General features: G+C 45.5%; 1 long non-coding RNA gene across 1 annotated transcript in view; it reads left to right on the forward strand.

The window, feature by feature from the left end:
* The window catches only part of LOC146207195 (uncharacterized), a 51,012-nt gene extending 31,886 nt beyond the window's left edge, over positions 1 to 19,126 (forward strand). The window contains exons 3-4 of the long non-coding RNA XR_014703313.1: positions 16,870 to 17,062; positions 18,432 to 19,126. This is a non-coding gene — a long non-coding RNA (uncharacterized LOC146207195). The remainder of the gene's footprint in view (positions 1 to 16,869; positions 17,063 to 18,431) is intronic.
* The last annotated feature ends 6,108 nt before the right edge of the window (positions 19,127 to 25,234 follow it).

Raw genomic sequence — 25,234 nt, forward strand, 5'->3', positions numbered from 1 at the left:
ACCTGGGCGGCGGCTGTCCGCCCCTTGGACACTGAGTGGTGCCGTCGACCCGACCACCGCTTTGGCGCACGTGCCTGGATTTCGACGCGCGCATGCAGCATCGGACCTTTCTTGCATCGCATGAGGTGAGAGAGTGCGATTCGGGGAACGCCAGGAGTGCGAAGTGCGTGAGGACTGAGCGGTGCAGGGAAAGCGGACGCTAGAAAAGTGTGTGAACATGCGTGTGCGAAACGAAGAGTGTAGTTGTGAACTTTTAATATACCCATTGCACTTTTTCGTATTTTATTTGTGTGTCCAGTCTTTTCTTTCACATCTTTCGTTCTAATGCCTGGTAGTGTACTCATACAGCTGATGCATGAACAACGTTCCACGTGGCGTTATTATAGTGCCCATCACTATGTACGAGGGAGGCGCCGATGAATGCTCAAGATGACAAGCATTGCAATCGTTGTTTCTGCCAACAACGCTGGCATGCATCATTTTGTTCGCAGCGCTAAGAGAAGCTCTTCATGTCATTGACGAGCCGAGAGACGTATTTATCACTTTTTTTGTAGCGCAAGACTGCGAAAGATTGTAGCCAAACGCAATTTCTTCCGCATTGTTGCAGATTGTTCTAACTTTTTAACCCGTTTATTTCGATGTTTCTTCAAATTGCCGAATGTATTCTCAGTTCGACGAACACGCTTGCTGCTAGCGCCGCTGCAGAGTTCTTTTGCGGGTGATGAGTTCGTTCTGTTCATGTGTTGCCTGCGGCAGCTGAGGGGAAAAAAGGAAAGAAAAAGAAAATATAGAAAGCAGGCCTTTACGTGTATGACTGTCGCCGCCGCGAGCCCCATTATAGATATCTGAGGCACACCTTCCACGCCGTCTTTTTCGCTTGCCGTCGTATTAAGATCATCGCTCCCCACAGTGGCCTCGTCTTTAGACTGCTGCTCCGCACGTCCGCTGCGATTCCGGTTTTTTGTACACCAAGAGCCTACAACTCCGCTCTTAAAAAGCATTTGCAGAATGTTTTTAAATTGTGAAATTTACAAGCCATAAATAGGCAGTCCTCTTTCTCCGCTTTCATCGCTTCTACTCTCTATAGCTGCCAGTTAGACTGTGGAATAAAGAGGAGAACAAAAAAAGCTGTAAGCTCTTGGCTCCTTATTTTGTTATCTGTGAATATAAGTCAACAGGGGCGGGCGTTTGTCATTCGTGTCCAAGAGAAAGCCAAAATATTCCATTTTGCACCGTCCTTCATATTTCTTCTCTGCTTCTGTTTTGGCGCATTTACGTTTTTTTTTTTTACGACTACCGTTCACCACATACATTAAGATTTTTATTTTTTTTTTTCAAATTTCAAGGGAAGCTTCCATATCGGCATTTATCACGAGTCGGATGCATACTAGACGCACAATGGAGGGGCCTCCCGTCGCCTTGACGGGTCACCGAAGAGATTTATTAAGCTCGGCTGTCCTTGTGGCCAAACCCGACAAATCGCAACACTGCCGAGCATCACTAGACGAAGCCGCGTTACGCACGAGGCAAACTCGTTTCTGCATTAAAAAATCGGTCGAAAAAAGACCACCACTAAAGCCCGCCTCTCCTCTCCTCCTAGAAAGAAAGAAGGAAGGAAGGAAGGAAGGAAGGAAGGAAGGAAGGAAGGAAGGAAGGAAGGAAGGAAGGAAGGAAGGAAGGAAGGAAGGAAGGAAGGAAGGAAGGAAGGAAGGAAGGAAGGAAGGAAAGAAAGAAAGATAGAAACAAAGAAAGAAAGAAAGAAAGGAAGGAAGAAAGAAAGAAAGAAAGAAAGAAAGAAAGAAAGAAAGAAAGAAAGAAAGAAAGAAAGAAAGAAGGAAAAGGGACTAGAGGAGAGGGAGCAGGGGGTCGTAGAAAGAGGGGAGTGTACTTGGCGTGCCTCTTATTTTTGTAGTATAAAGTTGACCGCATATTTAAGAACTTACCTTACGGGATCTCACATACTTTTTAGTTACGTACGGGGGAAAGAAAGTGTTTTGTGGCTTGAGTTTGCGCGGAAGAACACGTTATTTTATTCGTCGTCACATGGTAGAATAACTGCTCAAAATACTTGTGTTACAAATGAATTTGCATCTGATGCTATTACAAGGCGTCATGAACTCGACATACATCCCGCTTTTTTGATAGGCCTGCACAGGGATAACGAAGGTAAATCAGAGACCGTCGCATTAGAACACTGTCGGCATTATTACCCAAGAAAAATAAGCTCGGCATCCGGCAACTCGTTAGTAGGCAAGGCATATACAGCCTTTGTGGAAAGTTTGGGGCAGTTGATTGTGCCGTGCGGTATAGGCGGAAAATCACGGACATGCCGCAGGTGGCACGGCTGATTGGTCGGCTGGTTGCGCAACGAGACATGACATGGTCGAGTTGGCGGGGGCCACAGATCGGTATTGAAGTTATCTACTCTTTTGGATCCCGGGTGAGATATACATTACTTCTAGGCAAAGCAGGCGCGTTCGCACGGCTTCGTTAAAGCAGGGCTCTATATAATATAAACTATGTCACATGAATGGTGTCTCACATAACGTGGCATCTTACGAATGTGTGCAAATCAGTTTGTGTGAGAGAACAGTTTAAAGACATATCAGCGAACGAGGAAACCGCAGAGCCATTGACGCCGTCATCGCGTCATAATCTTAAAGGCGGAGATTAAACTTCTGCCAAATGTTTGGCCTCGACCCGCAACGCGGGCTCTGTTGATCATTAAAGAGTGACCTTATGTTTAATTTTACCAACCTTGCTAATATCTCCTGAAATACCAGAACCTCATTCGCTCAAGTCGTTTAGTAATTAACAAAGCAAGTACAAGCGATACTGAGCTAACGGGGAGATAATTGAGACTCCTAATCAGCTGGTTGTACTGCTCAGGAGTTAATTTTATGGAGCCCTTAGTAAGCTGCGCCTCAATTCCGGTGTCTGCCATTGGCCTTGCTCGGTGCGGCTTGTTACTGCACGCGCCTGTCGACTTCTTTATCGGGTAAAAGCAACTACGTACGCAAAATTAGTCGCCATAATCTTGTCCCTCTCTACAACCTTGCTAATTAGCCTACTGTCTTTAGACTGCACAGACCCTTTAACGGTCTCGTAAGACCTTTCTACTAAGCCGGGGGAAGAACATACGTCTTTAGAGCCATCTATAGTTCTTTATTTGGTGTTCTCAGCACCCGCAACAACGTTTATGGAATTAGTAGAAGCCGGAGACTAACGGCAAGTGGCCAGGAGGGGAAGGGGAGGGGTGCGGATAAATTATACAAGCAATGCACTCAAAGCAGCGCACAATAAACCAAGATTATGGCAATAGCGCTATCTGTAATATTTGGAGCGTACAACATAACATAAATATCCTACTTTGAAAAAGAGTCCTGTAAGGTTGGCGTAATGCGACTCTAGTAATTGTGAATCCTGTGACTTCGCATGTTAGAGCTGTACGCATAAAAAAAAAAAAATAATTGCCAGTCTCGTTTCGCTTAGCTTCAGACAGCTCCATAGTTTTAACTAGATCTCGCTATCCAATCTGCAGCGTTCGTTTTATTCGACATCTAACAAGGTGCTTCAGTTTGTACCCGATAAAAGCACCCAGGACTGATCGAGTGCTCGTCTTCTCCGCATTCAGGGCCGTAAAAGACAGGGCACCTCGTGCTCATCTATAATCCCTGGTGCACCCGGTAGCTCTCATCTGTGCCCCACAAACTTCTGAACGATGGAAAAATTTACAGGACGTGTTGTAAGAGAACAAACAGTGAACGGAAGAGCGGTGGTCATGCGTCCGCCACCTCGGACCATCAAGTGCCCGCCTGAGGTTTCCGGGGGTCTCAAAAGCGGCTTCTTCCAGCCGTCGCGCCCATACGCGAGGCTTCGCCGAAATGGGCTGACTAATTGGATTTGTCATTAGGAGAAGGTCCTTGAATTATATTCCCGGCTAATTACGGTATCCTCGAACTCATCGGAGCCCCACGAGAAAGAATACCTTCGATGCGAATTCCCTCCACTCAGTGTTCGCTCTTTTCCGTTTCCTTTAGTAGCGTAAAAGCCTGCGTGAGAGGCCTAATTTTCTAAGGTTAGTTTTTATTACAAACCTCTCTTTCTATCATTGTCTTGTTGTGCGTCTTGAACGCTTTGCTTTTTTGATCCAGTAATTCTTAATGCGAGAGAATTAGGACGGACTGAAGGCCAAAATTGCCCGCCGTGTATCTGAAGCGTCGGCAAGAGCTGACTGCCTTTTACCACGGTTGGTGCACGAAAGCCACCTTACCACGGTTGGCACATGGATGAACCTGCCACGATTGATGCGGCCTGCGGGCAGCACGGACAGTCAGCGGAAGAAGAGCGTCGCTCCTGAAGACATCCGGTAACCAGAATTTGTAACGGTGGGGGCCTGCACCAGCCGCAAACAGCCGCGGCGAAACGACGGGGGAAATGAGGATTCCCCAGGAGCGAGGAGGAGGGAGCGACTTTGAAGCGTTCGAGCGACGCTCGTTTCGGGTGCCGTGATGAGAGGCCGCACCCTGACAGAAGTCCAGTTTTGCTGCAATGTGTATATAGCTGTAAATAAATTATGTATTCTTCAATTAGAGTGATCGGTTCATGTAATCGGCAAGAAGAAAAGAACTTGATGTTTAACTTAGGGCCACCTGGCAGCTCATCATCAAACTCTTTAAATGTTTTGATGATTTCCTTTGAGCGTGATGGACAAAAGGTGCGACAGCATAGAATCTAGGAGCCAAATGCTTAGAACGGGAAATGCTGTCTTTGAGTACACGAATTATCGCTGCTTCAATGTAGCACCATGCGAAAGTTATTGCACGCTCGTTTGTGGCGGTATCTTCGGCGAGTTTACCTAGCCCATTTTTCCATATTTATTTCCTACAGAGACTTCAATCTGTATTTTTTCAGCATGGTACTCTACATCTTTACAATCACTCCATCGTTTGCAGTTGCTGGTTCCAAAGTATTAACGGTTGTATACCTTCATACTTTCTCTTGCAAGCTTAGCTTCGAGTAGTATTGCCCTCAATGTTATGGGCATGGCGAAAAGAAACAGCCAGAAAACCCCTAAATCTGATGCGCATTCTCTGTACCGAGTGTCTTTATTGCAACAGGCCAAGTGTTTAGATTTTCTCGAAGATGTCTTTTGAAAAGCAGGAAAGGATCAGGCGCTGCGAACGGGCTGTCATTATGAAGCAACAGATTCACGTTGTCCGAGTGATATTTACTGAACCTTTGAACTCAAGGAACGAAATCCCAGCACTTGTCGTGCGCGTTAAGATATACGTCATGCAACAAGGTATCCCCCAAAAGAACGCGACTTTTCGCTGTCGCGAACAACGAAAACGCCGTTCCGAATACTTCACCTTCCGCTTTCCCATCCTGCTCTTGACCCTCTCTCTATAAGCACGTCTATGACGCTCTTGGAAGAACAACGGCTTGAGGCAACTATACCGGAAACTTTTGGCAAAGCTGAAGGCAACTGCGACGCACCTCATCATTATGTGCCCCGCACACATCCAAGCACGCTCCAAGTACACACGCATAGGCCGAGTTAAAGGGAGCGGTGCGTGCAATCCAATCGAGCCCTGTAATCCCCGCTTCGCATAACTAGATTAACTGCACGGTGGCCACTGCCTCCGCTTTCGGGGAAAGCAATCGTCAGCACACGGCTCTTTGAAAGAGCCTTGTGGACCCGAACTCACGTATGGTGAACAGCGGTATGATGCGTTCATGATTTCGGACGTGTCTGCGGGACGTCCCAAAGGCTCAGATAACGAACATTCGAGGCATGGGGAGTCTTTCCCATCGGAAGATTTCGGCCACTAAATGGACTTGGATAGAGACCTGCAGTTTTGACGCAGATGCCAATCGAGTGGCTTAGACGGAGTGTCCAGGCTGCTGAAGGGAAACGCGTGATTGGGCTTACGTGGGACGTTCAATATGAGAGTGGGCGCTTGCTAATGCAGAATAACACAATATTTAGAAGCAGAACGTCTCGTCTGTGTAACCGCGGGAGCAAGATTTTTTTATGGCGTGCGCTGTGGCGACCGGGGCAAGAAGTAGCGCTGTTTTCGTTGAAGGTTTGTTTGCCTCAAAGAACGGTTTACAAATTAGTGTACAAATTTTCTAGGACTCCCACAAATTGTTTAGGGGTCTGTGAGCAATTCGCGTTCAAATGTCTATACAATGGCAACACTGAAGAGGACTTGAAGCTGTTATAAATAAATTGTTATTCTTAAGAGAACACTGTAATTCAGGACAAAATTTAATCACTTTGTGAATAAATATGCAATGGGGGCTGACATCGGAATATTAAAAATAGATGTTACGGATTGCACATTGCTGTTTCAGAATAAACGTAAGGATTCCTGGTAAGGAGTCGATTTCAAGAATTAGATCTAGAAAATCTGAAGAGATATGGACTGATGTTCGTGATATAATACAAGAAGTTGCTACTAAGGTAGTTCCAAAGCAAAAGAAATGCAAGAAAGCAAACTGGTTATCTGAAGAGGCTTTGCAAATAGCTGAGGAAAGGAGGATGGCAAAAGTTATGGGGGAAAGAGAAAGATACAAGGTTCCCAATGCGGATTTTCAGAAAATAGCAAAGAGAGATAAGAATGCCTTCCTGAACATACAGTGCCAAGCAGTTGAGGACAACAGCTAATTGAGGAACACAGGAGATCTGTATCAGACAATCAAAGATATCAAAGATATCAAAGGAAGCTTCTGTGCTAAGCTGGGCGTGATAAAGGAGAAACGAGGTAGGGACCTCACTGAAGCCTCAGAGATAAAGAAGAGGTAGCAGGAATACACAGAAGAACTGTACAAGAAGGACCCGGATGTATAAACCCAACATAAGACGGTTGTGATTACTGATCTCGAGCAGGGCATCCTGAAGAGTGAGGTTGAATGGGCCTTAGCAGCCTTACTAAGAATAAAGCTAGCGGAATTGATGGCCACAGAAGGCGTCTAACGGCAAAGCCTTCAAAGCACTTATGTGTTTTATGAGAGACACAAACTTGATTGAGAAACTGTGACTGTGCTCCTCGCCGCCTTACCTTTCCTATCATTCTCTTCTATCTTTCTCCTTTAAACTCCTCATTCCCCTTCCCCAGTGCAGGGTAGCAAACCGGAAGCTTTCCTGGTTAACCTCTCTGCCTTTTCTCTCTTTCTCTCTCTCTAGCGGAATTGATGGCATTCCAGCTGAGTTGCTTCAAAACCTCAACCATGACGCTGTTAACGTTCCGTATACATTTTGTCAGCAAATTCGGACAACCTTGCAGTGGCCACAGGATTGGAGGAGGTCAGTTTACATCCCCATTCCAAAGAAAGGCAGTGCAAAAGATTGTTCCAACTACCGCACGATCGCGCTTATTTCGCATGCTAGCAAGATGATGTTGAAAATCCTCCAAGGTAGGCTGCAGCAGTATGTGGATCGGGATCTTCCGGGCGTGCAAGCTGGGTTTCGCAAGTGCAGAGCAACTAGAGACCAGATTTCCAACCTTCGCTGGAACATGGAAAAAGCAAGAAAGTTCCAGAAATCCATCTTCTTCTGCTTTATTGATTGTGCGAAAGCGTTTGACTGCGTAGATCACAGCAGATTGAGGCAAGCTCTCCAAGAGATGGGAGTTCCAATTCACCTCATCTGTCTGCTCAGGAACCTGTATGAAAGGCAAGAGGCCACAGTCAAAACTGGGACTGGTCTTACTGACTGGTTTCCGATTGAGAAAGGAGTGAGACAAGGCTGCATACTGTCGCCATGCCTATTTAACCTATATGCTGAGTGCATCATGAGGCAGGCCGGTCTGGACGAGTCTTCAGCTGGAGTGAAGATTGCTGGAAAACGTATAGACAACTTTAGATATGCGGATAATACCACTTTAATGGCAGAAAGTGAAGTTGAACTCAATGGACTTCTGACGCGCGCACAAGAAGAGAGTGAGACGTTTGGGTTTAAACTGAACATTAAAAAGACAAAGATCATGGCGTATTGCCCTATCAAGTCCTGGAGCATCAAGGGACAAGAAGTGGAAGCTGTGACAGATTTTCTCTTCTTGAGCTCCAAGATTACCTCGGAAGGAGACTGCAGTCATGAAATTAGGAGACGCCTGCTTCTGGGAAAGAGAGCAATGGTTAGCCTTGACCGCCTAGTAAAGAGTAGAGACATTAGTCTGCCAACCAAGATCCGCATAACTCGTGCTATGGTCTTTCGAGTTGTGATGTATGGATGCGAGAGTTGGACTGTGAAGAAGGCTACCCGCGGAAGAACTGACGCGTTTGAATTGTGGTGCCGGCGGAGACTCTTGAGAGTTCCTTGGACTGCCAGAAGATCAAATCAGTCGATATTGCCGACCATAAACCCTGACTGCTCATTGGAGGGTCAAATTCTAAAGTTAGAACTCAGCTTCTTTGGTAATCTGACGACAAGAGAGGAGTCGATGGAGAAAGATTTGATGTTGGGAAAGACTGAGGGTCACCGGAGAAGGGGTAGGCAGCGAACGCGATGGTTCGATGGCATCATCGAGGCGCTGCAGATGAAGTTATGTGATGTTAGGAAGATAGTGAGAGACCGGAAAGCGTGGCGTGATATGGTCCATAGGGTCACGAAGAGTCGGACACGACTGAACGACTGAACGACTCAACTGAACTGAACTGATCCTGTTTTACTAAGGAGCCGGTATTTCATGCTTCTTGAAGGAATGGAGGGTAGTTATGGCTAATGCTGCTGGAGTTAAATTATTCCTACATTTAAACCTGCAAATTCCAAGGTGTAACAACCATATAGTAATGAGAAATTTTGAGGAGCTGATACGGCGTCATTTTGCTCAGAGTGCACGCGGACGAAGAAAAGCTAAGGTTTCACACAAACAAGCGCTGGTGTGTGTGCAACCTTACTCCTTCTGTCCGTCCGTGTGCGCTCTGAAAACAACAACAACAACAACAACAACAGGAGCTACAATGATTAGTCCTTATTTTTAGTAACAGATAGCGATTACGTGAAAATAATTAGTTGAGGCCGACCTAAGACTCGAGATTCGTTTGTACATAACATACTACTAACGGCATTAATGTGGAACAACAACGGCAGCTTTAAAGTTGTCAGAAATTTGTCACCCAAACGATTTTAGAAACCCAAACGCACTTTCAGTTGTTAAACTCGAAAGACGTGTCTTAAAAGCGAGAAAACTGTGTATTCGCATAATTTCCCATAATCTCAATATAATTGCCTCGAAGTATATGGCGTTCCGCGCTGTGCAAGCAGTCACATGTGTTCAGTCTTGTAGAAGAAGGGCCACGTCACCGTGATAATTGCCAAAGGAAGCAGCGACATGAATATATTTCCTTGTGCATAGGTGTCGTCTACCACTCAGATGGGACAGAGTGTACATCGGCCAGAGGATTAATGAACGCCGCAGGAAGCACGCACCTTCATCGGAGGGCGAAAGCAGTGGATCGAACCTTCCCCTCAACCGCAAGACTTGCTCAGGCTGCTTCCCTGCGATGCACAAAACTACTATCGCGGGACGCGGCAAGTAACTCTTCGAAAGCGAAATATTCGAATGCTCGCTGACTCACGGCTTGGGTGAGAAGTGCGTCAACGATACCTAAGTGAAATTGCTGCAGAAATTGTTGCTGTTTATGAGCAAAGAAAATTAGCAGTATGACCATTCTCAGTGTCCTTTTATAGTATGCACGTGTTGCATCAATCCCTTGGCTAGCTGTTGGTTGTCAAGAAGCTTTTTATTTCTGGCGATTGCGTTACGCTAGTCGTTGCTTTATGCGTTCCTGCAGATAGACTGGTCACCTTAAAAAAAAGGTTCAGAATATACACAGCTGCAAGCAGCGTTGGTCCCGTCCACTTCTCTCGTCCTTGTTTTTCCATGCGCTTTCAAATTTTAGGGTACTAAAATTTCCTGAAAGGAAAGAAGGATTGCGGGAAATGCTTGCGTCTTATTCTTGGACATACGCATGCACTCCTGTCTTGTTCAGAAACAAATAAGTGGAGCCTTACCTTTCAGTGTAAATAAAAAAAAAAAACAACAACAAACAAACAAAAAAAAACCCATTCAATTTGTCTACTCCAGATGGTTGAAACTTTCGGAACCCTGCACTACGATGTTCCTCATAAACTGAATTGCTTCGGGACTTTTAACTCCTTAAACCAAATCAAAGCAATTGAGATAAAGAGAGAGAGAGAGAAAAAAAAAACTCGATAACTTAGCTTAAAATGCACTTCATGCGCGCTATAAAGTATGCAAATGTTTTTGCAAGCACGGCTGCCAAAACGTGTTTTACGAAGTACTGCCTTATTGACTAATTTCCCTAACATACTTCATAGAGTTAATGCAAAGCAGTATTTCAGGAACAAAATTCACAGAGTTGAGCTTTGTTACCGCCTGCTATGCTAGTCACGTTGATCACTTCGTATGCTGCTGATTAGTCATTTGGCGCCTTCTACTTGGAACGGCCGTTGTGTTTTCGAAAAGCTTAACTGTAATGCTATAACGCCTCCTTCAAATATCTTCTTCCTGCCTTTTGCAAATTGAATGTAATTTTCCTACACAAAAATTTTCAGCGTTAACAAAGGACATAACAGATGGCACAGATACTAGCGTCTTTCTGTCCCTTCTTTGAGCCCAAACATCCGAGGGCCTGTCAGAAATCATTTCATTCTTAACCGCAGCGCGCAACTTGAGAGCCCGACGCGACAAGTATAACGAGGTCTGAATGTTTCTGTGGAAGCTCTCGCGGCCGCTGCCTGGTTTTGTCGCTTATCTGCTATTTGAGACCCAACTGAGCACGTTTTGCTGCTATTCTTCTCGCCGTACAACTCTTTTAGGGTCGTGAAATTTCTCTCTCTTACTAGTCAGTCATGACAGTTATCAGCATCGCAACAGACAGCTGAATGGATATATATATAATTTCATGCTCGAGTCATTAACGGAACGCATAGTTTCTTGCTCTTATATAAATTGAACAAACGAAAGAAAGGTCGCCTTATTCTCCACGAGTACAAGGCAGTAACCGCGCACGGCGAACAAAACCCGTAAAAAAGCGACTCAGAGACACGAACCAGCGAGCGAGTGCGCACACACGTACACATTTTTTTTTAGGAGAGGACCCCATTTCCTTTCCCCAGGCCTGAACTTTAGAAGTGCCGGACAGGGTGCTCTTATTTGTGTCAGCTGCCGAGGAATGTGTGGCGACACGAAACGTGACTGTGGCTCCTTCTGTGGTAGAACAGAGCAGAGGAGAACCCGTAGTCCTGCACCCGTTCGGAAGGACGCGTGAGAAATAAATAAAGAGTCAGCATGGGTTGCTACTCTATCTTCAAGCTTCATTTTTTTTTAGCCTAGCTGCATGTTCGAAGATCGTTTTGGGCACTGCCGCGATGTGGAGAAAATCACGAAAGCAGCATTTTGGAATCGCTGCTAGCGCAAATACTGTTTTTCAGCCATGAGTCTTGCTTTCTTTTTTAAAAAGCTAGGTTGGAGAAGGACATTGGCTTGACACATGCGTTAGAGAAATAAAATAAACGAGTCGAATAGAAAAGCGTTCACTGCAGAATTATATATTCAGTTTCATTTTTTATTCCTTATTGGAGCCACATGGGTTACTTAATTTCGCAGAAAAGGGCAGATGGTAGGCGCATCAACATAGGGCACAATTAATTCTGCTATGTTGGAGTTAAGTTTGAACAAGTTTCAGGTGCGGTCATGACCACTCCTGAAGCGTGGGTCAGGGTCTAATTAGGCCAATAAATGAATTCTAAGGACGACTACGATACTCCCTAATGCTAAATTTGAGTGCGGCTATTTAAGCGTTTTCGGAAGATATTCAGGCAAAATATTGGAGACATGCTTGTATGGCCAGTTACCCTTATTTTCCCTATGAGCCAAAGAGAATTCGTTTGGAAGAAAAGGAGGCACGGCGCAGAACGCTATTGCTTGTTTTATTGTGAGAAATTCTATTCGACTTGTGGGTTACACCATCAGCGGCTAAACCGCCGAACAATCTATTAAATGCGTGGTCGTCAGAGCAGATGAAGAATGCACCCTTGTTATCCATGTGGGGGAGATGCTGTCGTGAATGTTTTCCACCCAGACGAGAGGGAGGTCGCATTTTCATGTTGGTCATATGCGGCTTGTAGTCCTATGACCTTCTTTACAACGTGGCATGTTGACGCGCTACGACGACACTAACGACACCTGCAGAGCCTCGTGGAGTTTTTTTTTGTGAAAACTAAGGAAGAGGAATCCGATTGTCAGGAAATCCAGAGAAACTCAGAAATCTGAGGCCATGTAAAAAGACGGAGGCGGACACTTTCAAAATTTCATGAGATTCGTAGCGAGCAGAAAAACAACAGCAACTGAGCACATAACTCCGAGCGGGATGCGAAATCGCACTGGCGCAGACTTTGTTTTTCGATGCCTTTGTGACTACTCATCCACCCCCGCAGCCTTCCGTGCTGCATGTTCCTCCTCCTGAATATGCGCCCCTTCTTCCTGCGCTGCGAATGTTGCTGGAGGGGCCGCGGAATTCAGTCGGTCCAGTAAAAGATAGAAAGAGTCAAATATATTTCAACGATGGTATATTTATGTAGCTGCACACAAAGGTGAGTAGGCGGAGGCCTGATGCGTATATAGCTATGGCTGGCGAAGAGTAGCCAAGGGCGCCAAAGAGCACAAAACAATAAGACGTCTAGCCGTCACGAAAAGCAGAAACGGCAGAACTATAAAGCACAAAGCGGCGAAGGAAGCCGAAAACCATCTTCGACTGAAAAATAAAATAAAAATGCTGTGGTTTAACCCTGCTAAACCCAGACGAAGCGAAAGTTTGTAAGCGTGGTTGGGTTTCTTGTTACTAATCATTATAATCATCATCACTATTGCTACTGTCACTAAGGCTACCGTTATTGTCATCGAATAGGAGGAGGAAGTTAGAAAAAAATGTTGATTTTCTATCGTTACATGCCCTAAGTGGAATCCTCAGTCCAGAGCTCCATGTGCCTCCAGGATCATGCAGGCCCACCAGAGCAGCTGTTGTTGGTCTTCCCGGTTGTTGCTGGTGAAAGCGGTGTGAGCAACAAATATTAAAGACTCAGTCGCTGGCCACAGCTATTCGTTCGGTCCGCTCGAGCCGGCTTTGGTCAGTCGGCTCTGTGCGGGACAAGGCATCTTGCCTAGAAGAGGGAGTGGGCAGAGTAATGGGCGGTTTTTTGCAGGTCCGAGCAGAGTGGTATAGTGCAGGTTGGTGTTGTTGGCAGGTAAGACATTTCACTGAGAAGGGGATGCGGAACAAGAGGTGTTCATAGCACATGCTATTATACGCATGAGTCGGAAGCTGATGCCATGCCACAGCTTCGGTCTTGGTAACAGAAGTAACAAATAAAAGTAACAAAATTCCCCAAAACAACGGTGTTAGGCAAGGTGACATGATCTCCACAGTACTGTTCACGACTTGCTTAGAGGAAGTATTCAGAGGCTTGAAATGGGAGCAGTTGGGGATAAAGGTAGATGGAAAATACCCCAGTAATCTGCTATTCGGTAATGACATTGCAATTCTAAGTAACTCAGGGGTTGAACTGAAAAGAATGATTAATGACCTAGGTAGAAAAAGCAGGACGGTAGACTTGAAAATATATATAGATAGATGGATTTATTGAAAGGAAAAGGCAGATAGGTTGGCCCGGATAATTCAAATCTGGCCTGCTACTCTGCACTGGGGAAGGGGAAGGAGAGAAGAAAGAAGGTCATGATGGGTGACGATGTGGGAGAAGGCATATGAAATATATATACAGACACAGCTGCTTGCTTTACAAGCGCGAATCAAGTCCGCTGGCGCTCAAATAACGGCAAAGAGCACGCACTGCCTGGACGCCCTTCCCCTTGTCCTGCCAAGCGCCCAGCAGCAGTTTCTCCGACAGAGGCCTCTTGTCTAAACGCTTCAAGGAAGCAGCTAGCACATTTCTTTCGTTCGCATACTCTGGGCACACCAATAATACATGGTCCACAGTCTCTGGGATGCCATAAGTTGAACATTCTGGTGAGTCCATCTGTCCAATTAAAAGTAAGTACTTGCGCGTGAAAGCCACGTTTAAACGAAGTCTATATGTATCAAGCATGCCTGATGACGCGGAATATCACGCGGAACACTAAATTTAAATGTACGATCGAGCCTTCTTAGACGGATGTGTCGGGCGTCTGGTTGAGCGCAGTAAGCTGCTGTAGCAATATTCATACAACTCTTTAGAAGACACGTCGTATCCGCTCTTGAAAAAGGCACAGCTGTTTGGAAGCCATTGATGAGTGCGCTTTTCGCTTCAACATCGGCCTGCTCATTCCCATGGAGCCCGCAGTGGGCAGGGATCCATTGAAACATTATCATGTGGCCTTGCAGCTGGGAAGATGTGATGAGTTCCATAATGTTTAGTGCCAGGGACTGATAGGCAGTGTGGCGTAAGAAGTTTTCCAAAATTTGGAATGCAGTCTTCGAGTCCGTGAATATACACCATTTTTGAGGTGGCTCCCCACATATATAGCGAATAGATTCCCGAATGGCTACAAGTTCGGCAGCGGTTGATGTAGATGTATGTCCCAAAAGGAAATGCAGAGTCATTTTCTGAGCTGGTATGACCACAGCTGCAGCGGATGCCTGTGCTGACACAGATCCATCGGTGTATACGTGAATATGATTGGGATATTCTGACCAGATGTGTGCCAGAGTAAGTTGTTTGAGTCCACTAATTGGTACCATTGATTTCTTTAGTATTCCGGGAACACGAAGGTGCACCAAAGGTTTATCCATCGTCCATGGTGGTTGGGTGGGACGATATGGGAGGGCATATCCTGTCGGTACTTGCGACTGATGGCAGCGGAGTGCACTTGTAAAACTGCAGTCCGGCCTCTCATCCAGAATCTTGCTGAGTGGGTAAAAACGGTGTCTTGTAAGTGCTCGTAAATATACACGAAGTGGTTCGTGTGACAAGTATATGGACATCGGGCGAGCGTGTGCCTCTTCAATTGTGCCTTTGTTAGAGGTGCATCTGGGCAGTCCAAGGCATATTTTTAGTGCCTGCGCTTGCACGCTCTCTAAAGTCCGCAAGCAGGAAATGCTCATACTAGAGAGTACTGGGAGACTGTACCGGATGTAGCCAACAAACAGAGCCTCGTAAAGCCGTATTAAGGAGCGCTCAGTTGGACCCCATTTGATGCCAGCTATGGAACGAAGTACATGGCAAAAATTAATTAGCCTCTTCTTCACCATAGCAATATGTTTCGACCAAGATAGTCGGTGGTCAATAATTACTCCCAAGAATCTGTGCCTGGAGACGTATGGTATTACGACTCCATGAAGGGTAATCGGGTAGCGGCTGACACATTTTCCCGTAAACGCGAACACTGTACACTTTTCTGCCGCTAAAAATAAACCTTGACGCCGTAAGTACATCGATGTTGATGACACAGCTCGTTGCAGTCTCGCACGTAGTTGTGGGCGCGTCGAACCAGAGGCCCAGATGCAGATGTCGTCAGCATATGCACTTATGTGGATGTTAGTTGGTAGTTCACTCACCAGGCCAATTAGCGCAACGTTAAATATCCTGGAGACTAAGGTAATGTTCAACAGCTTCGGGAAAGAACAGCAGTTTATGTTAGGTAGAGAATCACTGGAAGTAGTAGGTGAATATGTCTACTTAGGACAGATAGTAACCGCAGATCCGGACCATGCAAGGGAAATAGCAAGAAGAATAAGATTGGGATGGAGCGCATCTGGCAAGTACTAGCAGATTATGCCTAGAAGCTTACCAGTATCGCTCAAGAGGAAAGTATGTAACAGCTGCATCATACCGGTACTCTCCCAAGGGTTTGAAACGTGGAGGCTAACGAAAACTGTTCTACCTAAGTTGAGGACAATGCAGAGTGCTAAGGAACGAAAATGGCAGGGGTAACGTTAAGAGAAAGAAAGCGTACAAAGTGGGTCAGAGAAATAACTCAAGTTACGGACATTATAGCGGATATCAAGAAGAAGAAATGGGCATGGGCAGGACATGTAGTGCGAAGAGCGGATAACCGACGGTCGTTTACGGTAACAAACTGTATTTTAAGGGAAAGAAAGCGCACAACGGGGCGGAAGAAAGTTAGGTGGGCGAATGAGGTTAAGAAGTTCGCAGGGGTCAAGTGGATCCAGCTAGCACAGGGTCTGCTTGATTGGAGGAATATGGGAGAGAGAGGCCTTCGCCCTGCAGTGGGTATAGTCCGGTACGGCCGATGATGATGATGATGATGATGATGAGGAGGTGGTGGTGGTCAGGGATGTTGGACAGCAATTTTCTAGAAATTAACGGTCGCCCTTCAATACTGGTACCTGTAATTGAATACTGGAATCCTGAGATTTTCGAGAAAGTAATGAGGTACGAAATATGATAACAAGGAACTTGGCAATCGATTCAATATATCGTTTCAAAAAAAAAAAATATTCCCAAAGTTGTCAGGAGCATGTGAAGATTTCCATGCCAGAATATGAAATAAAATTCACTTCAGATGGGTGAAACATTTTGTCATCAGATGAACAAATGCTAGAATCAGAAAATACACTATGAAAAACACATTCTGTTATTTTCGGGTGATCAGTAATGATTTTTGCACCAACGCAAATTTGTGATACTGGAATGTTTTTCTTTTCGCTCAAATAATTCCAGAACTTTTCGGGCTGTTCAACAATAAATATTAGAGGATCTCTTAGATGTCTCAAGAGGAGAATGACTAAAGCTTACCTTTCCTCTCCTATCATTTGCCTCTCATTGTTTGCCTTTTATCGGTGTTCGTTGTAGTGCTACATATAATTATAATTGGTTTACAGGAAAGGAAAGGCGCAGTATCTGTCACCCACTCTCCGACAAGTCTGCGTTTGGACGGTACATCCCCGCTCCTGTCGCGTGGCGTTCCTTGGCGCGCTTTCAAGTGTGCGATTGCAGATGGCTGAAAGATGAGACTTCTGGATGGTCGCTTCGAATTTGGCGGCTGGTGACGTCACTCCTCTGTCGACCAATCAGGTACGCCGCTCGCACGGACAGCTTTTGTCGACGGCAGTATGAGCCATTAAAGGCTTTGGCGTATTGGAGTAGCGTTCCTGCAAGGTCCGTGCTGCACGCACAAGGTTTTCTTTCAGTTCATTAACCTGATCGAGTAGTAAGCGGTTTTTCTTTATTCCTTTTGTCTTGAGGAACATGTCGATAATTTCACGTAGCATCCACGGATTTTGTGTGCGTTATAGTTTGCATTTAAAAGGCACAATTGTTATCAATACAGACCTGACATGTCTTAAAACGACGCCAAAGTCTTATCGCGCCACTGTCGTTAAGGTCTATTGGACATATTTCCATGTGTTTTATAAGGACTGCGTCATTTGCACGAGAGTAGTCCTTGAAGGAACGCTTGACAGGTTTCTCAGATGGGTTAGAAGTGACTGTGGGAACACTGGTACTGACAAGCGAGTGATCAGAAATACCTTTTTGCAACTGCAACAGTATATTTAGTTAGCATTCTGGAGAAGAATACTAGATCAAGCACAGATTTGGCTCCTGAGCTATTTGAATTAAATCATGCTTAGCATTATGTCAAGCATGCTGTTTAAATGTTGAGCTGTCCGTGAAAGTGCTTGCAAACGCTTCCAACTGATGACAGGTAAGTTCAGGCCACCTACTAGTAACAATTTATTTGACTTGAATTGAGTCATATTTTCTTGTAGCTCGACAAAATACTCAGGAGGTGCATCGGGAGGTCTGTATATTAAATATAAAAGAAATATGTTGTCCCTACACTTGACTTTTATGCATAAGCACTCGAGGCTTAGATCGTCTTCAAGAGAACAGCTTATATAATGATTTAATTAGAGTTCCATTCAATTCTAATTCTTTATGCGCTTTATTTGCCCCATTTTTTCTAGCTTTTGAGGAATCAGACCAACGGCTTATATCAAGAATTGAATATAATCGAACAGGAATGAATGTATCATACCAATGTCGTATTAATTACATGCCTTCTATCTACTGCATAAGCACAAGTCGAGAGCTCAAGGAAAATTTCATCATTCCAAGGCGGCTTACGCGCGGAACAAGTGGCCGTATCGTTCTCACTCTCTATTTGGAGATAAGACTGTTAAGCCATATTCATAGATGGACAGGCACGAGGTTAAAAAATTGCGAGCAAAACAGAAAACGCGAATGGATACTTTTTACTCGTTTGAAACTTAAGTGTCAGTTAACATTGCCGCGGACTGTTCAAATCTCTGTTTGTTGATTTATTAACAGCCGCAAGCATTCGGCCTTATCACTGTGATTGTAGCGCACGGATCGATTATGTACAATTTGTTCTTTATGCTCGTTGTCCTGAGACACGGCTTTATCATTTCCTTTCTCGCAGAAGATGCACCGGATGTACCTCGAAGGATTCCAGCTACGCTCGTGTACTTCTACAATGTTCCAGGTTATGTTAGTCATCGTTTTCGGTTCTATCTCGATGCTTCTTCGCCGCCTTTAAATTGAGCGCTGACGAGTGAAACGCGCATCCTCCGTTCGACGACGAGCGAGCACGTTTGTTGCTATCCCCACCGCCTAGTAGCTTATACTCGGGGACAACTTTCTGTGGCAATGGAGCCAAAGAAGCTGCGAGGGCGGGGCTTTCCTAACTGTATTACTACGCCATGTAGTTCCAAGTACCTGGCTTCGGCTGCGGTATCGGCAACGCGCACGACGTACGCTGCCAAAAGCAGACGAGCGATACGAACGCGCGCAGAAATGGGCGGAGAAAAGCGGCCGACGCATCCCACCCGGCCCCGCCTACGCTCTTGTGCTTTACGAGATTTTCGACAGGCCGCGCAGCCATCGACATGAACGCTGTCTATTAAACTCCCACTGTACTGGCTAGTACTGTAGTTTAAGCCTGATACAATAATAAGCTTAATAGTTCCATAATGATTTAACATTCCAGAGCATCCACTGCGAAATTTCTGGAGGCACTATATGGTTGTGCGGAGTGAGCTGGTGCGTTTCGGCTTTTTCGGCTCCGTAGCTTCCACCACATTCATTATTGATATAAACAGCGCGAACACGAAAACAAGGGACAAGAAACAAGAAAGCCACAGTACATGCGCTGACTCACAACTAAGCCTAAGCCGTTTACTGCAAGGCCCAGAAAAACAAACACGAAGAAAACGAAACAGTCACGTGAAAAACCCCTGGGTTCACCTGCTGCATAAAAATTACTTTAAAAAATCACTTAAAAAAGACACCTCTTTGCTTGAAAGAGCAAGAGACGTCTTGCTGACACATGTATTGTCCGTTGAAATAAAATACGCTTCCACTATCTCTCTCGTTATCTTCTGTTTGTGGCGATATAAAATCTTAACACTGTCAAACTTAGGAGTGCACTTCTTCTTCTCCTTCTTCATTATTTCACATGACTGGCATGGGATACTAGAAACGTTTTGTCCTTTCCAATTTCCAAGTTGTTACAGTGTTCCTGTAGTCTCTTATTTATACACCGTCCGGTTTGTCCTATATAACTGGCTCCACAAGAGAGTGGAAGCCTATACACAGCACATGTCTTGCATCCAACATAGGGGTTTCTATGTTTCACCCCACATTCTTGCTTCTTCTCTTCTCTTTCCCTTTGAACAGCCGGGCAGATCCTCTTCATCTTGAGCGGGGCGGTCAGTGCGACGTCCACATTATACCTCTTGCCTACATTTTTGAGGCCATGCGAAATCCTGTGCACATACGGTACCACGGCAACCTTCCTCTTCCTCTCACCCATTCTAGGCAGGGATTTCAGTTTGGCGTTCTTTTAAGGTTCTTCAGTACCCGGCAACTGGCCTCAATAATAACTGACTCGCGATAACCGGCCTTTGCAATTCTCTTCACTTGTCTTTCAAAACTCTTGCCCATGCCGTGGTAACAAGATTTCGTCAACGCACTTAATAAGCAAGTGTTTATCATCCCATTCTTCACTAACTTGGAATGTCCTGAATTGGAGCCTAGCAACGGCTTCATCGATCTCGGGTTGTATTCCCAACAAACATGATCATCACCGAATTGAATCAAAATATCTAAATACTGTAACTGATCGTCCACTGGTTTCTCAACAGTAATGTCCAGGCCGGATCCACACACAGTAAAAACATCCATAATGTCCTTCATTCTTTGATTGAATCCCTCACGGTCTGTTAATACTAAAAAGTCGTCCACATACCTGAAGGTAGAATAATGCAAGCCCTCCAAGTTATCCTTCAGGTGTCTGTCCACGTACATTAAGAAGATGTCACTCAAGACCGGTGCAACACTCGATCCAATGCATACTCCAGCCTTCTGCGTATATAGCTTGTTCTTCCATCCTATGAAGGTGGATTCCAGGTAGAACCTCAAAAGTTCAAGGAAACTTTCAACACTAACACCTGAGGCGTCAATGAAGTCACATTCATTATTGTCTTCTGTAATGCACATTTGTACTCGCTTAAGGAGGCAGTCATGGGGAAGGCTATAATATAAATCCTTGACATCCATGCTGAAGCCGACACAATTTCTTGGGTTGTGTTCTTTGAGGAACACGACAAGGGCTTCAGAGTTAGGTAGCCTTAGAGGGTCTGATAAAGTCAACGAGGAAAGGTGCTTCTGCAAATACTTGGACACCAGGTGCTGCCACGTGCTCTTCTCAGATACGATGGCTCTGAACGGAACATCTGGTTTATGGTTTTTTGTCTGAAGCCCTTGTCGTGGGAATACAACCCGAGATCGATGAAGCCGTTGCTAGGCTCCAATTCTGGACATTCCAAATTAGTGAAGAATGGGATGATAAACACTTGCTTATTAAGTGCGTTGACGAAATCTTGTTACCACGGCATGGGCAAGAGTTTTGAAAGACAAGTGAAGAGAATTGCAAAGGCCGGTTATCGCGAGTCAGTTATTATTGAGGCCAGTTGCCGGGTACTGAAGAACCTTAAAAGAACGCACAGACTGAAATCCCTGCCTAGAATGGGTGAGAGGAAGAGGAAGGTTGCCGTGGTACCGTATGTGCACAGGATTTCGCATGGCCTCAAAAATGTAGGCAAGAGGTATAATGTGGACGTCGCACTGACCGCCCCGCTCAAGATGAAGAGGATTTGCCCGGCTGTTCAAAGGGAAAGAGAAGAGAAGAAGCAAGAATGTGGGGTGAAACATAGAAACCCCTATGTTGGATGCAAGACAGGTGTTGTGTATAGGCTTCCACTCTCTTGTGGAGCCAGTTATATAGGACAAACCGGACGGTGTATAAATAAGACTACAGGAACACTGTAACAACTTGGAAATTGGAAAGGACAAAACGTTTCTGGTATCCCATTGCCAGTCATGTGAAATAATGAAGAAGGAGAAGAAGAAATGCACTCCTAAGTTTGACAGTGTTAAGATTTTATATCGCCACAAAGAGAAGATAACGAGAGAGATAGTGGAAGCGTATTTTATTTCAACGGACAATAAGTGTGTCAGCAAGACGTCTCTTGCTCTTTCAAGCAAAGAGGTGTCTTTTTTAAGTGATTTTTTAAAGTAATTTTTATGCAGCAGGTGAACCCAGGGGTTTTTCACGTGACTGTTTCGTTTTCTTCATGTTTGTTTTTCTGGGCCTTGCAGTAAACGGCTTAGGCTTAGTTGTGAGTCAGCGCATGTACTGTGGCTTTCTTGTTTCTTGTCCCTTGTTTTCGTGTTCGCGCTGTTTATATCAATAATGAATAAGTACCAACTCGCCCAACAAAGTATCTTGGTTCCACTACATTGCCACAGAACGTTGTCCCCGAGTATAGCTCTTTTTCGGGTGGAAGTCAGCCAAATAAAGAGTTCATTCCAGTAGTACACCTGTCTGTTCGTTTGTGGCCTAAGGCATATTCACAACCACGTGACAATGTAATTATGGCCTGACTTTCTGCTAAACAGAATGACAAATTGGGTCTTGCCTGTTCGATATGTTAGACGTCAACAATTGCGCTTATAGTTAATCCACTTACTTGCTGCACAAAAGTGACCGTCGCTGAAGTTATTGATTTTAAATTACCTGCACGGCTCGGCCGCCTACTGCTTCACTTTTGCGCCAGCCGTTCCAAATGTCGATCCCTCTCTTGCGCTCCGTTGTTTGGCACCCATATTCAGAAAGAGTGTGCATTTTGAAACCTCACACGAAGTTGCACGGGTTTTCGAAAATTTAAAGAAAAGCTAGGCTGATCCTGGAAGCAGCCCTCGATGACACCGCCATATTGTGTCAACGGAGGAGCCCCCTCTGAAGGTCGCCAGAATAATGCGGCTCTAAAACCAAATCATGAGTAACCGAGGCTGTACATATTATGCACGTACGCCAGCTCTGTCTGCAAAAAGTGTGATTGCTGCTGGCGATACACATATAGCGAGCTTTAGCATAGTGCACACCGTCTACATGCATCGTTTGCCGCCAGCCAACAGTGCGCATGCGCTGAGGCGGCGGTAGCGCCATGCTTTATGCTAAAACTGTCCACTTGCATTCTTCGCTCCAGTTTACTTTAGCGTAATCCGGGCCGCAAATCTGAGAAGCTTCATAGAGTCTGGCAAAAGGGTGGGAGAAGGAGGATTTACCGCTTGGGAGGGTAGAGAAGTGAGGGGGTGCTTGACAGGGGTGGATAGAGGGAGCACCGGATGTGCCCGGACCACACCGTGCTGCATGATTTACGACTGGCCAGAGTCGACGCCGGTCGCTCACCGCTGTCACCTCTGGCAGCTAATAGAGAGACGAGAAAGACGCACGCACAGGCTACGGGTGAAAATGCGCGCTTTATTTTACGGCTGGCCTTGCGCGCGAACTGCAAGTCTGTCCAGGCGCCATCTATAAATCTTCCATGGCACAACCTCCGCGCAATGGCTCGAAACAATGGAGGTCGGAGCGAGTGACGCGGGCTGCCGCCGTCGTTAGAGCGAAAAAACGAATAACCCCACAGAGAAAGAGAGACGCACTTTTATTTTTCTTTATTACGCTTACATTTATAGCCGCGAGGTTTCTTATTCTTCCTTCCTCGTGCCGCACTTTAGTTTCCCGCGCTCCTGTGCAAAACGGTCAGTGCGGCCACTTCTTGCGGCTCTATTGTAGGCCTGACTCTGCAGGCCAGGCGAGTCTCTGCCGTATCACTCCCCGTTTCATCCGCATTGTTGTGTCTAGCGAAGCGGGAAAAGAAAAATGGCCGGAAAGTGGCCGTCCGCACGAGCTTGTAAGTCGTAAAGTGCGGGATGCACTTCAACGCACGCGTTAGCTCGAGCGCGCTGTCGTCACCAGGCTTATTTGCATGTCAGATTCCTCTCGGGTTGCTTCTTCTTTTGCAACTCCTCTCAGTCGGGCCATGCTGTTCGGCCGCGGTTAACAGCTTTTGCGCAAGATGCGCGGTGCTTCACCGTCTGTACGGGAGGGTAATCGCCGCTGGAGGCGCGGGACTTCGGGCAGAGGTCTTTTTATTTCGCCTCTGTTCTTTAATATATGGGAGCAGCGCCACAGTTTCTTTATATAGGGGCAGAGCCGCAGGGCCTGGATTGCCCATATGCGAGAGGCGTGGTGTCGTTGGTGTTTGCCTATCGCCTCTGCGGCTGCTACGAAGTCCACATATAACATCCAGTACCTGTGGAAAAGCGCTCGTTCCAACAATACATTGAGGGTGTCCGATTGTGTTCCAATCGAGCTTGCTGTTTCAATCTCAAAATGTTTTCACTCTAAAAGACATTTTTTTTTTGAACACGTCTACGTTTATTTGTGCTCCATTTCTACAAATTCTGTGTCCCAAGTTTCCTGTGCGTGTATCTGAGCTATTTTTAAGTCACAATTTTAACGGCTCACTTTCCAACTTTATTATCCTTCCCGCTTACTGCATATTAAGACCAAAACACGGTAATTCAACCCCCCTTACTTTTTACCTGAATATCTGGCCAGTTCGCACTGAGAACTGGCCGGAATAGCCCAACCTATATCGTCGTACTTCACTGTGATCCATTAACTTTTAGACCACTATCTCACCAAATTATTTTTTACGTAACCCTACCTTCTAGTAATCTCCTTTGATGTGAAGTGTCTATGACTCTCTTGCGCTGCAGATTACCTAAACTAAATCTGTATTTATGTCATTCGGTTCTATCCGTTACTAATCGTTGTGAGTGTTGTAGAAAAATTGAATCCATATATCATATTTTCCTCTTTTGCCGGCGGTTCGCATCTTTCTGTAAATTTTACTCAGCGACTCCCCTTTCTAGATTAGGCCTTCCTCTAATCACGATATATGCTTTGAAGCCAGTGTGCGATTCTATTCATGATTACATAATTTCATCGGGCAGATTCCTATGCTTAATTGCTTTTTCTTTTCCTTTCTATTTATTCCAAATTATAGTTAAACACTCATATTTACCTAAATACGTCAGTCCATATCTACAATGTACCCTGGCCAGTCCCCCGCCGGCGATGTGTGCTATTTTGACTGAGGCCATAATCAATATTATCATCATCATCATCATGATGTTCTCTGCCGAAATGAATGAATCGGCCCTTGGCCGAGGTACTGTTGCGGTGTCTGCCGCCAGTAATACTTACTGTATCATCCTTCCCCGCCTGCCTGCCGGTAAGCTGGTTTTCAACTCCGTTTTTTTTTGTTTTTTTTTGCATGCCGACATCGCCAGCCGTCTCTACCGTGCCCAGGACTTTTGAGACGCCTTACATGGCGTCATAGACCTCAGTGATATTAGTTCAATTGGACAGTTCCAGATGTCCCATGTGTGATGGTGACAAGCAAGACAGCGCTGGCCAAAACTAAGCTCGTGAGCTCCGGAAAGTTACAGGGGAAAGGCCGTCGGTGTCTTGCTACTGACACTGAGCCCGTGTGCTGTGCGATGTCAGTGCACGTTAATGAACCCCAGGTGGTCGAAATTTCCGGAGTCCTCTACTATGGCGTCTCTCATAGCCTGAGTCGCTTTGGGACGTTAAACCCCACAAATCAAACCAAACCAAACCAAACCAAACATTGTGAAACTCAAGCTTCTTTGGCTCCCCGGATATATGAAATACGTTTACATCCGTGACGCTATATCTTTGTGGTAAAGTTACCTCCATCACAGTGGAGCATTGGAGAGTATCGGATGCGGACTCTGAATCGTGACATTACCGTGACTTTTGCTGATGGCGTCACTGTGAACGATGTGCCC

Source organism: Amblyomma maculatum, chromosome 1 (assembly GCF_055883805.1).
Source record: "Amblyomma maculatum isolate TAMU_Amacu chromosome 1, ASM5588380v1, whole genome shotgun sequence".
Taxonomy (NCBI): Eukaryota; Metazoa; Arthropoda; class Arachnida; order Ixodida; family Ixodidae; genus Amblyomma; species Amblyomma maculatum.